The sequence below is a fragment of the Coenobita brevimanus genome, chromosome 94 (assembly GCF_032717465.1).
Source record: "Coenobita brevimanus isolate Jiangsu-jjx chromosome 94, ASM3271746v2, whole genome shotgun sequence".
In the NCBI taxonomy this organism is placed as follows: domain Eukaryota; kingdom Metazoa; phylum Arthropoda; class Malacostraca; order Decapoda; family Coenobitidae; genus Coenobita; species Coenobita brevimanus.
This window is the reverse complement of record NC_137047.1, coordinates 30,610,691-30,626,460: the sequence shown is the minus strand read 5'-3', so window position 1 is coordinate 30,626,460 and position 15,770 is coordinate 30,610,691.

Genomic DNA, 15,770 nt, shown 5'->3' with positions numbered 1-15,770 from the left:
AGAAAGAATATAGTGAGTGGATGAGAAACGGAGGTGCGGAAGAGGTTGAGAGACGGAAGAGTTGTATGTAGAGAGGTAGAGAGAGGTGAAGAGATTAGTACGAGAGAGTAAGAAGAGAGTGGATGAGGAATTTGAGTGTTAAATGGAGGGAATGTAAGAAAATGTTCTCGGGAGAGGTAAAGAGAGTTAGACGGTGGCAATGAAGTTAGTCGGGAGTGAAAGATAAAACTGATAGATTACTAGCGAAGAGGGGAGAAAAAGTGAGCAGATGGAGAGAACACTTTAATGAATTGTTGAACATAGAGAATGAAAATAATGTGAGAATAAGTGACTGGGGAATGCCAAGGAGAAGGAGGGATGTGAGAAGACAGGAATAAATCAGTATGACGGAAGTTGTAGAAGCAATGAAGAAAGTCAAAAAGGGAGAAGCCCCAGGAATTGATGGAGTATGTGGTGAAATGCTGAAGCATGGGGGAGAGATAGTAGCAGAATGGATGTGGAAGTTGTGCAGGTTGACCTGGGAGGAAGGTAGAGTCCCGGATAATTGGAAGTCAGTGATAATTATTCCCTGTACAAAGGAAAAGGGGAAAAAGAAGTGTGTGGTAATCATAGAGGCATTTGTCTTCTTAGTGTAATAGGAAAAGTATATGGTAGGATACTTAGTGGCAGAGCTAGGGAAATGACAGAGGAATTAGTTGGAGAAGAACAGGGAGGTTCTACGAATGGAAGAGGTTGTGTAGATCAGAGTATCATTATTAGATCCTTAGTGGAAAAGTTTCTAGAGACGGGAATGAAGTTGTATGTGGCTTTTATGGATTTCGAGAAAATATATGACTCGGTGGATAGACAAGGATTGTGGAAAGTATTAAGAATAGGTGGAGTAGATGGGAAGTTGTTGAATGCTGTGAAGACTATGTATGAGGGTGCTAAGGCTGCAGTGCGTGTGGATAGTGAACTGGTGGATTTTTCTATTTGATGGTTGGGTTGAAACAGGGATGTGTCATGTCTCCATGGTTGTTCAGTCTGTATATGGATGGGGTTATAAAAGAGAAAGAGATACAAGTTAGAGCAGTGGATGTTGGAATTGCCCTAATGTGAGAGGGCAGTGTTTGGAAACTCCCTGTACTGTTGTTTGCATATGATGCTATGTTGTTAAGTGAAGACGGAGGGGAGCTGCAAAGCTTGGTGAATGAATTTGGGAGAGTGTGTAAGAAACGGAATCTAAAGGTGAATGTAGGGAAGAGTAAAGTGATGGTCTTGTATAGAGGTGAAGTCAGTGAATGTACAGTGAGGTTGGATGGGCAGGAAATGGAAAATGTGAGTATGTTTGACTACTTGGGTAGTGTGATGAGTAAGGATGGAAGTTTGGAGGATGAAGTGCTTGAAGGGGTACAACAAGGACGAAAGGTTGCTGGTTCCTTGAAAGCAGTGATAAGAAACAGGGAAGTGAGCATGGAAGTGAAAAAGTTACTATGTGAGAGTATTGTGATACCAACTCTAACGTATGGATGCGAAGCTTGGACCTTGTTGAAGGGACACAAGTCAAGAGTGACAGCAGTGGAAATGAGTTATTTGAGAGGAGCATGTGGAGTCACATGGAGAGACAGACTGACAAATGAGGATGTGAAGGAGCATTGTGGTGTGAATGTGGATGTGATAGGAAGCATTAGGAGAACCGGAATGAGGTGATTTGGCCATGTGGAGAGGATGGAGAGTGAGAAACTGGCGAGGAGAGTGCATGTGAGTGAGGTGGAGGGGGAGAGGGGGAGGGGGAGGCCAAGGATGAGATGGAGGGATGGAGTGGAGAGGTATATGAGGGAGTGGTGTGTGAGCTGGGAGCAGGGCAGTGAAATGGCGGGGGACAGGGCGACTTGGAGTTGATTTGTTTGTGGCCACCCCGTATGGGATTAAGGCGTCTGGCAATAGATAGATAAATAGATAGATAAAAGAGCTGCACTGTTTGTTTGTTTGTTCTTCATGAACGCCCAAACGAAGGTCCAAAGACCCCTAGATCCATATCAGAGTGACCTATGGATGGTTTTAGGGAGGACAAAATTCAGATCTGGGTCATTTGAGGTCAAAGTAGTGTGTTCTCCTTTTTGGCCAGGGCAACGCCAGGTTCCTCTGCAGCCCAGTTTTTGGCATGGAGACTCATATGACCTAAGTTTGGACATAGGCTATGTGTGGTTGACCTCCGAGGTCATTTGAGGTCACCAGTTGGAGGTCATTGTAGGTCACTGGTAATAGTAAACAAGTGTGCACAAATACTGTGCATTAGTCTGGCGGTAGGTGGGGGCGCCGATCGTCCACCCACTTAGTGTAGTGGTCTGGTTTTAGGGTACCTCTACACTGAGTGGCAAGTCAAATGATTTCCTGTAAATCAGGAAAGCATTTACAATACTGGGTGGTAACCTTATAACCAACCGACATGTGTTCCCTAGTGACAGCAAGTGAGTTGGTGGAAGGTTATGCCCCTCCCCAGAAAACAGCTAACCGAAAATACGAACAAGAAGCCTCGGACCAGGACTGACCAAAAGATGACGACTAAGGACCAACAAAGGACATGATACAAATGGCGACGTGGAATGTAAGGGGTGCAATGATGAGGTGAAAGAGATAGAGATTGTCCATGTGCTTGAGGATGCGAAAGTGGATGTATATGGATTAACTGAAACCAAATGGGGAGGTGAGAGTGTGAGACGATGGGAGTGTGGATGAGGTCTATGTGTGGGAGTAGGTGAGAATGAAAGGGCAAAAGAATGAGTGGGTATTGTTGTGAGTAAAAGATGGCAGGAGACTATAAGAGATTATGGATCAGCTGGCTCAAGGATTGTGTTGATAATATCGAAAGTTGAAGTACAAATGTGGGTGATTGTGTGCGTGTATGTAAGATCGTGCAAGCAAAGTGAGAGAAGAGTTCTGGAGAAATGTGGAAGTGTGCATGGAAAAGTTTGAAAGGAAAGAGAGAGTATTTTTGATTGGTGATATGAATGGTAAAGTAGGGAATGTGAAGGTGGATGGAGTAGTTGGTGACTGGGGTGTGCCTACTGAGATGGATGAGAATGGCAGTGCTTTAGTGGACATTTGTGCCGGGAGAGGGTTGGTGATGGCCAGTACCCTCTTCAGGCACAAAATGATCCACAGGTATATAAGGCGAGTGATGAGAAGAGTGGATGGTGAACTGAATGAGAGGAAGGCAATGATTGATTATGTGTGTGTGGATGAAAGGATGAGAAGGTGTGTAATAGATGCAAGAGCATATAGATGTTGGGGGAGTGGACTTCCTGAGCACCACTTAGTGGTGGACAGAATCAAGGTCCAAGTAAAATGGAGAAATAGAAGAAGAGAAGGACGGGAGGAAGGAGTAGATGCAAGGAGAGTGGAAAGGTTACAAAAGGATGAGAAAAAGGCAGAATATAAGAGAGAAGTGGAGGAACGATTCGATAAACATGGATTGGAGCAGATGAGGTATGTGGATGGTGTGTGCAAGATATTCACGGAAGATATATGTGCAGCATGTGAGGTGGTGTGTGGGGTGAAAAGAAGACGAAAGGGGATGCAAGGAACAGCATGGTGGAATAAAAAGGTGAGACAGGCTGTGGCACAAAAGAAGAAAACATATGATGAATGGATGAAAAATAGGAGCGTGGAAGAAGTTGGGAGAGGGAAGAAAGAGTTGTATGTAGAAAGGAAGAGAGAGGTGAAAAGATTAGTAAGAGAGAGTAAGAAGAGAGTGGATGAGTAATTTGGAAGGAACTTTAGTGTAAAGTGGAGGGACTGTAAGATAATGTTCTGGAAAGAGGTAAAGAGAGTTAGACGGTGGCAATGAAGTTAGTCAGGGAGTGAGAGATAAAAATGATAGATTACTTGTGGAGAAGGGAGAAAAAGTGAGGATATGGAGAGAACACTTTAAGGAATTACTGAACATAGAGAATGAGAGTAATGCGAGTATAAGTGGCTGGGGAATGGCTGGGAGAAGGAGGGAGGCGAGAAGACAGGAATAAATAAGTAAGATGGAAGTTGTGGAAGCAATGAAGAAAGTCAAAATGGGGGAAGCCCCAGGAATTGATGGAGTATGTGGTGAAACGCTGAAGCATGAGGGAGGGATAGTAGCAGAATGGATGTGGAAGTTGTGCAGGTTGATCTGGGAGGAAGGTAGAGTCCCGGATAATTGAAAGTCAGGTATAATTATTCCCTTGTACAAAAGGTAATAGGGAAAAAGAAGTGTCTGGTAATCATAGGGGCAATTGTCTTCTTAGTGTAATAAGAAAAGTATATGGAAGGATACTTACTGACAGAGTTAGGGAAATAACAAAAGAATTAGTTGGAGAAGAACAGGGAGGTTCTACGAATGGAAGAGGTTGTGTAGATCATTTATTCATTCTTAGATCCTTAGTGGAAAAGTTCCTGGAGAAGGGAAAGAAGTTGTATACGGCCGTCATGAATTTGGAGAAAGCATAATTATGACAGGGTAGATAGACAAGGATTGTGGAAATTATTAAGAACATATGGAGTAGATGGTAAGTTGTTGAATGCTGTGAAGAGTATGTATGAGGGTGCTAAGGGTGTGCATGTGGATAGTGAACTGAGTGGATTTTTCTATTTGATGGTTGGGTTGAAACAGGGATGTGTCATGTCTCCATGGTTGTTCAGTCTGTAAATGGATGGGATTATAAAAGAGATACAAAGTAGGGCAGTGGATGTTGGAGTGCCCCTAATGAGAGAGGGCAATGTTTGGAAAATCCGTGTACTGTTGTTTGCATATGATACTGTGTTGTTAAGTGAAGACAAAGGGGAGCTGTAAGGCTTGGTGGATGAGTTTGGGAGAGTGTGTAAGAAGCGGAATCTAAATGGGAATGTACGGAAGAGTAAAGTTATGGTCTTCGAGAGAAGTGAAGTCAGTGAATGTACAGTGAGGTTAGATGAGAAGGAAATGGAACATGTGAGTACGTTTAAAGTACTTGTTTAGTGTGATGAGTAAGGATGGAAGTTTTGAGGGTAAAGTGCTTGAATGGGTACAGCAGGGAAGAAAGGTTGTTGTCTTCTTGAAAGCAGTGATAAGAAACAGGGAAGTGAGCATGGACGTGAAAAAGTTACTACATGACAGTATTGTGATACCAACTCAAACGTATGGAAGTGAAGCTAGAACCTTGTTGGAGGAATACAAGTAAAGAGTAAGAGCAGTGGAAATAAGTAATTTGAGAGGAACATGTGGAGTCACATGGAGAGACACAGTGACAAATAAGGATGTGAAGGAGCGTTGTGATGTGAATGTGGATGTGATAAGAAGCATAGGAGAAACGCAATGAGGTGGTTTGGCCATGTGAAGAGGTTGGAGAGTGAAAGACACGAGGAGAGTGTATGTGAGTGAAGTGGAGGGGGAGACAAAGGATGAGGTGGAGGGATGGAGTGGAGAGATATATGAGAGAGGGGGATGTGAGCTGGGAGCAGGGCAGTGAAATGGCGGGGGACAGGGCGACGTGGGGGCGACTTGTTTGTGGCCACCCCTTACTGGATTAAGGCGTCTGGGAAAAGAGAGATAGATAGATAGATAGTCTTCGAAATGTGAAACTGTTCCTGGACCTCAAATCCCTCCTCAAAAGCATAAAAGGTACATGATCGGTCTAGAGTATAAAATGGGACTGAACTAGAACAAAAAGGATTAGAGTGTTCGAATTTTTGGCCTGACAATGCCAGGTACCCTTTTTTAGTATATATATATATATATATATATATATATATATATACATTTCGCTCGCCTACTGCGTGAGCTCAGAGTGCACATATCGCATTGTGCGCGAGTGACCAAAAATCATAACCAGAAACCTTGAATGCACGAGTTTACCTCACAAAACGCGAGGTAGAGGCAAGGAGTGGCTCAAAAACGCCATTTTTCATTTGTACGCAACTGCCCCTCCCCCCACACAACTCGTCCATCATCACGTGTCGTCATGTTGATGTGCAGAAATTCCTGGGGCATTCCACTGCACAGCCTGGGACCAGATTACAGCTGCAGTGGTCATCCATGCGTGGCGACTGCTCGTCCCTCACTTATGCCCGGAGCATGAGACGGCAATTCAAGCACTGGCCGAGGCTGAGGCAGCAAACACTGACAGCAGCGCAAGCTGTACTAGGTTTCGAGGAAGTTATGTTGGCAGACATACAAGAAGTGCATGCTGCTACTGAGGAATAGCCTCCCCAGGAAGTCTTGCAACAAATAGACGAGGCCGACATAGAGCCCGACGCCAGGCAGAGTCAAGTTGAGGAGCCTCGTGTGATGGAGGACAGGACAGAACTGTGTATGTCAAGAATAAGCAAGATTCTTGCTGCTAAGCTCAAGGAAGAGGTGATGGAACATGAAGTGAGCAACCTAAGAATGGAAGAGGTTCTCGGTGGTATCAACAAAGTCTTCCGTTTTACAGAGGCAGGCACAGGCAAGAAATAAACAGGAGAAGACAGACGCTAATAACAAGTTACACACAGCAGAGTCAAGTTAGTGACAGTTAGGAACCAGCTACATTGTCTGATCCTGTTCCCGTTGAGGATGAAGAGGATGCAATGTCAGATGTGTCAGCATTGGACTTCGAGGGGTTTATGGCCGAAGTCAGTGAGTTAGAGGCTCCTGGGGAAGGTGCTCAGGAGGAGTCTGTGGAGAGAAGTGTTGGTGCGGTGGGAGGTGCGGTGGGGGGTGCCGCACCTTGGAACCCCTCTTATTGAAGTCCATCAGGCCTTTGGTCTACTGTTGTAAAGGTCACTGCCCATTTTTTTGTTATTGTAACTATGTCTGTAGTACAGTGTCTGAAAAATTTGACCTTTGTTATGTCTCTAAGGGCCAAAAAATGTCCAGGTATGAGGGGGTACCGCCCATATGTAATTTTTCCTGTAAGATTATATATTCTCAGTGCGCGAATTCACACTGCGCGAGGTCGTGGACAGCCCAATCTCTCACGCAGTGTGCGAGTTTACTATATATATATATATATATATATATTGCCAGACGCCTCAATCCCGTACAGGGTGGCCACAAACAAACTGCCTCCACGCCACCCTCTCCCTCGCCATTTCACTGCTTGGCTCCCAACTCACACCTCCTTCTCTCATATACCTCTCCAGCCCATCCCTCCATCATCATCCTCGGCCTCCCCCTCCCTCTCCCCCCCTCCATCTCACTCACATACACTCTCCTCGCTAGTCTCTCACCCTCCATCCTCTCCACATGGCCAAACCACCTCAGTGTGTTCCTCCTAATGCTCCCTATCACATCCACATCCACACCACAACGTTATTTATATCCTCATTTGTCAGCCGGTCTCTCCATGTGACTCCACAGGCTCCTCTTAAATAACTCATTTCCACTACTCTCACTCTTGACTTGTGTCCTTCCAACAACGTCCAAGCTTCACTTCCATACGTTTGAGTTGGTATCACAATACTGTCATGTAGTAACTTTTTCACTTCAATGCTCACTTCCCTGTTTCTTATCACTGCTTTCAAGGAACCAGCAACCATTCGTCCTTGTTGTACCCTTTCAAGCACTTCACCCTCCAAACTTCCATCCTTACTCATCACACTACCCAAGTACTTAAAAGTACTCACATTTTCCATTTCCTCACCATCCAGCCTCTCTGTACATTCACTGACTTCACCTCTCTCAAAGACTATCACTTTACTCTTCCCTGCATTCACCTTTAGATTCCGTTTCTTACACACTCTCCCAAACTCATCCACCAAGCCTTGCAGCTCCCCTTCGTCTTCACTCAACAACACAGTATCATCTGCAAACAACAGTACAGGGAGTTTCCAAACACTACCCTCTCTCACCAGGGCCATGCCAATATCCACTGCCCTACCTTTTACCTCTTTTATTACCCCATCCATGTACAGATTGAACAACCATGGAGACATGACACATCCCCGTTTCAACCCAACCATCAAAGAGAAAAATTCACTCAGTTCACCATCCACACACACTGCAGCCTTAGCACCATCATACATACTCTTCACAGCATTCAACAACTTCCCATCTACTCCATATATTCTTAATACTTCTCACAATCCTTGTCTGTCCACCCTGTCATATGTTTTCTCCAAATCCATAAAAGCTGCATACAACTTCTTTCCCTTCTCTAGAAACTTTTCCACTAAATATCTAGGAATGATTATCTGATCTACACAACCTCTCCCCTTCCTAAAGCCTCTCTGTTCTTCTCCAACTAATTCCTCTGTTCTTTCCCTAACTCTGTCAATAAGTATCCTACCATACACTTTTCTTATTACACTAAGAAGACAAATGCCCCTATGATTACCCCACACTTCTTTTTCCCCTTTTCCTTTTTACAAGGGAATAATTATACCTGACTTCCAATCCTCCGGGACTCTACCTTCCTCCCAGGCTAATCCGCACATCATCAACATCCATTCTACTACTATCTCTCCCCCACGCTTCAGCATTTCACCAAACACTCCATCAATTCCTGGGGCTTTCCCCAATTTGACATTAATTATTGCTTCCACAACTTCTATCCTACTGATTTCTTCCTGTCTTCTCACCTCCCTTCTTCTCCCAGTCATTCCCCAGGCACTTATACTCGCATTCCTTCTATCCTGTATGTTCAACAATTCCTTAAAGCGTTCTCTCCATCTGCTCACTTTTTCTCCCTTCTCCACTAGTAATCTACCATATTTATCTTTCACTCCCCTGCTAACTTCACTCCCACCCTGTCTTACTCTCTTCACCTCTTTTCAGAACATTTTCTTACAGTCCCTCCACTTTACATTCAAATTCCTTCCAAATTCCTCATCCACTCTCTTCTTACTCTCTCTTACTATTCTTTTCACCTCTCTCTTCCTTTCTACATATAACTGTCTCTTCCACCTCTCAACTTCTTCCACACCCCTGTTTCTCATCCATTCATTGCATGCTTTCTTCGTTTGTGCCACAGCCTGTCTCACCTCATCATTCTATCACGATGTTCCTCTTACCCCCCCCCCCTCGTCTTCTCTTCACCCCACACACCACATCACATGCTGTACATATTTCTTCAATGAATATCCTGCACACACCTTCCACGTCCCACATCTGCTCCAATTCATATTTACCGAATCGTTCTGCTACTTCTCTTTTATATTCTGATATTTTCTCATCCTCTTGTAACCTTTCCAATCTCCATGCAACTACTCTTTCTTCCCGTCCTTCCCTTCTTCTATTTCTCCATCTTCCTTGGATCTTGATACTGGCCACCACCAAGTAGTGATCAGAAAGTCCACTCCCCGAACCTATATAAGCTCTTGCATCTATTACATCTCTTCACATCCTTTCATCAACACACACATAATCAATCATTGCCTTCCTTTCATTCAGTTCACCACCCACCCTTCTCATCACTCGCCATGTATACCTGTGGATCATTTTGTGCCTGAAGAGGGTATTGGCTATCACCAACCCCCTCCCGGCAAAAGTGTCCACTAACGCACTGCCATTCTCATCTGTCTGAGCAGGCACACCCCACTCACCAACTATTCCATCCACCTTCACATTCCCTACTTTACCGTTCATATCACCGATGAAAAACACTCTCTCATTCCTTCCAAACTTTTCTATGCACACTTCCACATTTGTCCAGAACTCTTCTCTCACTCTGCTTGCTCGATCTTGTGTTGGCACATACACGCACACAATCGCCCACATTTGTATTCCAACTTTCAATCTTACCCACACAATCCTTGACCCAACTGATTCATACTCTCTTATGTTCTTCTTCCATCTTTTACTCACAACTATACATACTCCTTTTTTTGCCCTCTCATTCTCACCTACTCCTGCACATATACCCCATCCATACTCCCATTCTCTCACACTCTCACCTCTCCATTTAGTTCCAGTTGCTCCACATACATCCACTTTCGCACCTTCAAGCACCTCCACAATCTATCTTTCTTTCACCTGATCATTTGCACCCCTTTCATTTCATGTTGCGATCCGTACTATATATACATACATACATACATATATATATATATATATATATATATATATATATATATATATATATATATATATATATATATATATATATATATATATATATATATATATATATATATATATATGTATATATATGTATAATTTGGTTATATGGTTATCAACCAGCGTAGTAAATGATTTCCTGGTGTTCAGGAAACCTTTTGGTTTTTCACTCAGTGTAGAGTCACCGACAGTCAGAAGGAAGAGGAAAGAATGGAGGAAGGAAAGACAAAAGAGGCATATATATATATATATATATATATATATATATATATATATATATATATATATATATATATATGTATGTATGTATGTATGTATGTATAATTTGGTTATATGGTTATCAACCAGCGTAGTAAATGATTTCCTGGTGTTCAGGAAACCTTTTGGCTTTTCACTCAGTGTAGAGTCACCGACAGTCAGAAGGAAGAGGAAAGAATGGAGGAAGGAAAGACAAAAGAGGCATATATATATAAATATATATATATATATATATATATATATATATATACGGCACCGATCTTTCTATCTGTCTGTATCTATATTTTACTATCTAGGTATCCATCTATCTGTCTATCTCCCTATCCGTCTATCAGTCCGTCTATCTACCTATCTATCTATTCATCCATTTATCTAACCATCCATTATCTACCTATCTATCTATCTATCTGTATATAATCATCATCATCATCATCCAATCTGACGTTGCCCCATGAGGAACACATGAGCCAGGGGCTAGGGAAGTTGGTCCTGACACTTAGGATGAGAGTGACCAGCCTCATTCATCCCTGAGTGGCATTACGCGAGCAATACACCCCAACCACTCCTTGGATATAAACCTTCACCAGCTCAATCCGATTGGAGTGTCATGATTACCCACTAAGCCACACAAAACCACCAGGCGCCATAATCTGGTTATATGGTTACCACCCAGCTATGTAGATGCGATATATATATATATATATATATATATATATATCATCATCATCATCATCATCATCATCATCATCATCATCCGGACCTCCTTTCCCATCCAAGGGCAGGGTGAGGAGTAGCAATGTCCAGACAGCCCAAAATTGCCCAGTGCAATGGGCCACGCTTCCATTCACTCATCATTCAAGCCCCCGGAATCCTGGCTCTATCGGATACGCCAAAAACATTCACCACGTTCTGTAGCTTCACATATCGTAACCGACAGAGTCAATCCAGACGCTGCCACGTTAAAAAGGGGTGCAAAATCCCTGATCATGCATATCACCTCACAAAATTCATCCAGCCAGCTCGATCTCACGTCAGTTCCCTTGCCTCACCGACTTCTAAACCTCTCTTCCTTACACATTCATCCACCATATCTCTCCACCTTCTCCTAGGCCTACCTCGCCTCCTCCTTCCTTCGAATTCGCTCAGATATACCTTCTTCACCACCCTATTGTTATCCATTCTCTCCACATGACCATACCATCTAAGTACACTCTCTTCAGTTCTGGTGTCCACCGACTTCCTCACTCCGCATCTTTCACGAATCACATTATTTCGTATCCTATCCACCCTCTGTACTCCACATACATTCCTCAGCAGTCCCATCTCCACTGCTCTTACTCTTGACTTTTCATTTTCATGCCACATCATAGTCTCACATCCATATGTTAAAGTTGACACTAACACTCCTTCATGTAAGCCTCGTGCAGCTTCAACACTCAAGCCTCTGTTTCTTATTAAGGCCTTCATTGCACGAGCTACTTTTCTTCCTTGTGTCACTCTACTTTCAACTTCTTTTGCACATTTTCCTCTCTTTTCTATCACTGTACCCAGGTATTTGAACTCTCACCAATTCCAGTCTCTCTCCATTCACTGTTACATTGCACTGGGAGTCACCTTTTCTCTCAATAACCATCACTTTACTCTTTTCTACATTTACTCTCAAAGATCGACGCTTACAGACATCAGTAAAACTCTGCACTAGCCTACCAAGTTCTTGTTCGGTACTTGCAAGCAGTACTGCATCATCAGCATACAACAAATTTGAGATATTCCATCCATCACCATTCATTACCAAAGCCATCCCTCTCTCCATTACTCGTGTTTTCACTTCTCCCATCACCCCATCCATATATACATTGAACAACCATGGGGACATCACACAACCTTGTCGCACGCCCACACTGATTGTGAACCATTCACTTAGGTGCCCATTAACCCTGACACATGCTTCACTACCATCATAAAAACTCTTGACGGCACCTAACAGCTTACCCTCTACACCGTACATGCGCAAAACTTTCCACAATCCTTCTCTGTCCACTTTGTCATATACTTTTTCCAGATCCATGAATGCCATAAACACCTTATGGTCCTTCTCACAAGCCTTCTCTACTATCTGTCTCACTTCATATATTTGGTCCACACATCCTCTGCCACTCCTAAAGCCACCCTGTTCATCACTCACTAGGACTTCTGATATCTATCTTACTTTCTCTATAATAATTCTTCCATATACCTTCCCTACCACACTCAGTAAGCTTATGCCACGATAATTCTTACACTCACTTCGTTCACCTTTATTTTTGTACAGGGGTACAATCATAGCCTTTTTCCACTCTGCAGGCACAGTTTCACTCATCCATGCCTTCTTACATATCTCCAACAAGCACTTCATTCCATTCTCACCACTACATTTAAGCATCTCTGCATACACCTGATCAACCCCAGCTGCTTTCCCATTTTTCAGCCGCTTCACAGCACTCCTCACCTGTGCGAGTGTCACGTCTCCCGGCACTGCATTCCTTCTCTGTTCACCCCCAAAACCAATCATGTTTACAGCTGCTCTGCTCTCTCTATCCCCATTCATCAGGCTTTCCATCTGGTCCTTACTTTCCATGGGTTAATAATCTACCACCTGCATCCTTCACACCATCCCATTTCTTACCGCTTTCACTTCTACATTTCCGCACCTCTTTCCAGAATAACTTTCTATTTTCAGAGTAGTTCACATTCATTTTTCTTCCTAGATCCTCATTTACCTCCTTCTTTTCCCTCTTTCTTGTCTCTTTACATGGTTCTTGCTTTCAACATATTCAATTCTTATTTCAACTGAACCCCTATCCTGTAACCAGTTTAGCCACTTATTCCTCTTTTCCTCCACCGCTCTCTTTACCTCCTCATCCCACCATGCCGTACCTTTCTTCTTTGTTGTTATTCTTGCCACACCACGTACCGCTTTAGCATTCCTAACTAAGCAATCCCTACATGCATTCCACAGTCTGCCCAGATCCATTTCATTCCAATTCAGTAATTCTAACTCGTCCTCTACTTTGGTCCTGCATGCATCTGCCATTTCTTTGATCCTCAGCTTCTAAACTTTCAGTCTTTCTCCCTGACTGCTTCTCCACTTCCTCCAGAGCAGCGATGGCAGCAACACCTGTTCTCTCCACGCCTTCTACACCCGCCTCGGCTTTCGACCCGTTGAGAGGGGTCACCACAGGCAGGGAGCAGTCACCACGAGCCGTTACCATCACGGGGACTGTGAAGTGGTACAACGTGAAGGCGGGGTACGGATTCATCCGGCGCCAGGACACCGGCGCCGATGTATTCGTGCACCGCCTGGGGATCGTTGCACCTGCTTCAACACGTCTTCAGCGCTCGTTAGGCGAGGGCGAGACGGTGGTGTTCACTCTCCACCAGACACCGAAGGGTCCTGAGGCCAAGGACGTCACCGGGCCGGGAGATGCAGCCGTGCAGGGCTCTGCCCATGCTCGGCGGCGCCCCACGGCCCGGGGGCGCCGGCCCAAGGATCGTCGATGTACTGGGGAGATTGACACCATCGTCAGCATGTGCATCGCGACGGCGAGTGCTTTCTGTGGCGGTGACAAGGCTGCGTTGCTTATTCTCCTCCCTCAGATCTTTGAGGAGAATGGCCTTCCGTGCCTTGTCATCCCCCAGAGCTTCGCCCGTGGTGCACGGCCAGCCCCTCGTCAGGAGCATCGTGCCCCCAAGCTGCAGCCTTCCCAACCCTGCACAACACCGCGGAAAAGGCTGCAGCTCGATGCTCCTTTGAACCAACGGACTGCGTCTATCGCCACCACTCCTGCTCAACCCATGGAGACCTCCACCACCACCACCGACAGCTACGGGGAGCCTCCTACACCCCCGCCACAGCGTGCAGCCGACCAGCCTGACCACCAAACTACCACCACGCCACCCTGTGCTTCTCCACCGACACCCAGGAGAGCACAGAGGAAGCGCAAGGCTACTGAAACTGACACCTCCCAGGCAGCTACCTCCGGATCGACGCCACCGACAGATGACTTACGTACTGACGCTGACCCGACAACCGACATCACCGACTTCAATGACAAGTTAAACGACTACATAGCCAACAACACCGACCAGCTTATCAACAAAGTCCAAAAGAACCTCCGGCTTAGCCGGAACATGGACCTTTTCAACTCCCTCACTCAGCAGTTTCCTCTGGACCACCGTTAATTCCGACACTCCACCGACTGGGCTAATATATGGCCCGGCCTGCACTACGGGTGCAGGAAATCTTTAACGAACGAACGAACGAACGACTGCTTCTCTCTCTCCTGATCCACCTCACTCCTTTCAGCTTGATCTTGCATACCACAATCATATGATCTGACAGACCTCCACATCGTCCTCTCACAGCCCTCGTATCAGCAACCATTCCCATCATCGACCTCTCTACGAGCATGTAAGCAATCAGGCTTCTTTCAACACGAACCCCTTTCCCTCTATACCATGTATATTTATGTGCATCCCTTTGTTTGAAATACGAGTTACAAATGGACAACCTCCTCTCCTGACACAGATCCTTTAGTCTTTTCCCATTATCATTTTCTCCTGGTACTCCATAGCAACCCATTATGTCATCATCAGGACCAGTACCCACTCTTCCATTCATATCCCCCATCACAATCACTTTATAGCTCCTGGGCATTTCTCCCACTACTTCTCCCAGCTCATCCCAAAACCTGTCTTTCTCTCTCTGACTCCTGTCCTCACATGGTGCATATGCTACAATCACTGCCACTTTCACCTTCTCAAACTTGAACTTGACATACATACATCTCGAGCTAACACATTTGTAGTCTCTCGTTCCCCTCTGCCACACCTCATTCATCAAGAAAGCAAATCCTTCCTTGCATCTTCCTCTCTCATTCATTCCCGCTCTTACACACACACACACACACACACACACACACACACCGCTCGCTGGTGCAGTGGTAACGTTCTCACTTGCCATCTGGTAGACGGGAGTTCGCGCCTCACTCAGGTTGCGAAAAGTTTCACTGACGAAGTGGGTGGTTACTGTTCCCCTTGAGCAAGGGGACGGGTGTGTGGGTGTGTGAAGGTCACAGCCTTGCATTTAGATCGGACTATATGAGCTTTCAGCTCCCTTCCAGGAGGGTAAAAGCTGATGATCACGACCATCAAGTGATCCTGACCGACCCGGTGAATAATTACACACACACACACACGCACACACACACATACATATATATATATATATATATATATATATATATATATATATATATATATATATATATATATATATATATATATATATATATATATAAGTGAGAATACTAAAATCACTACTGTCCCGCAAAGTTCCAGGTTCAAAACAAAAGATTTAGGTAAAATTACAAGTTAAAGTTTAATGCCCAAACTAACTACTAAACATTCAGGACTCATAAGGATAATGTAATGGCAAAACAGGTTA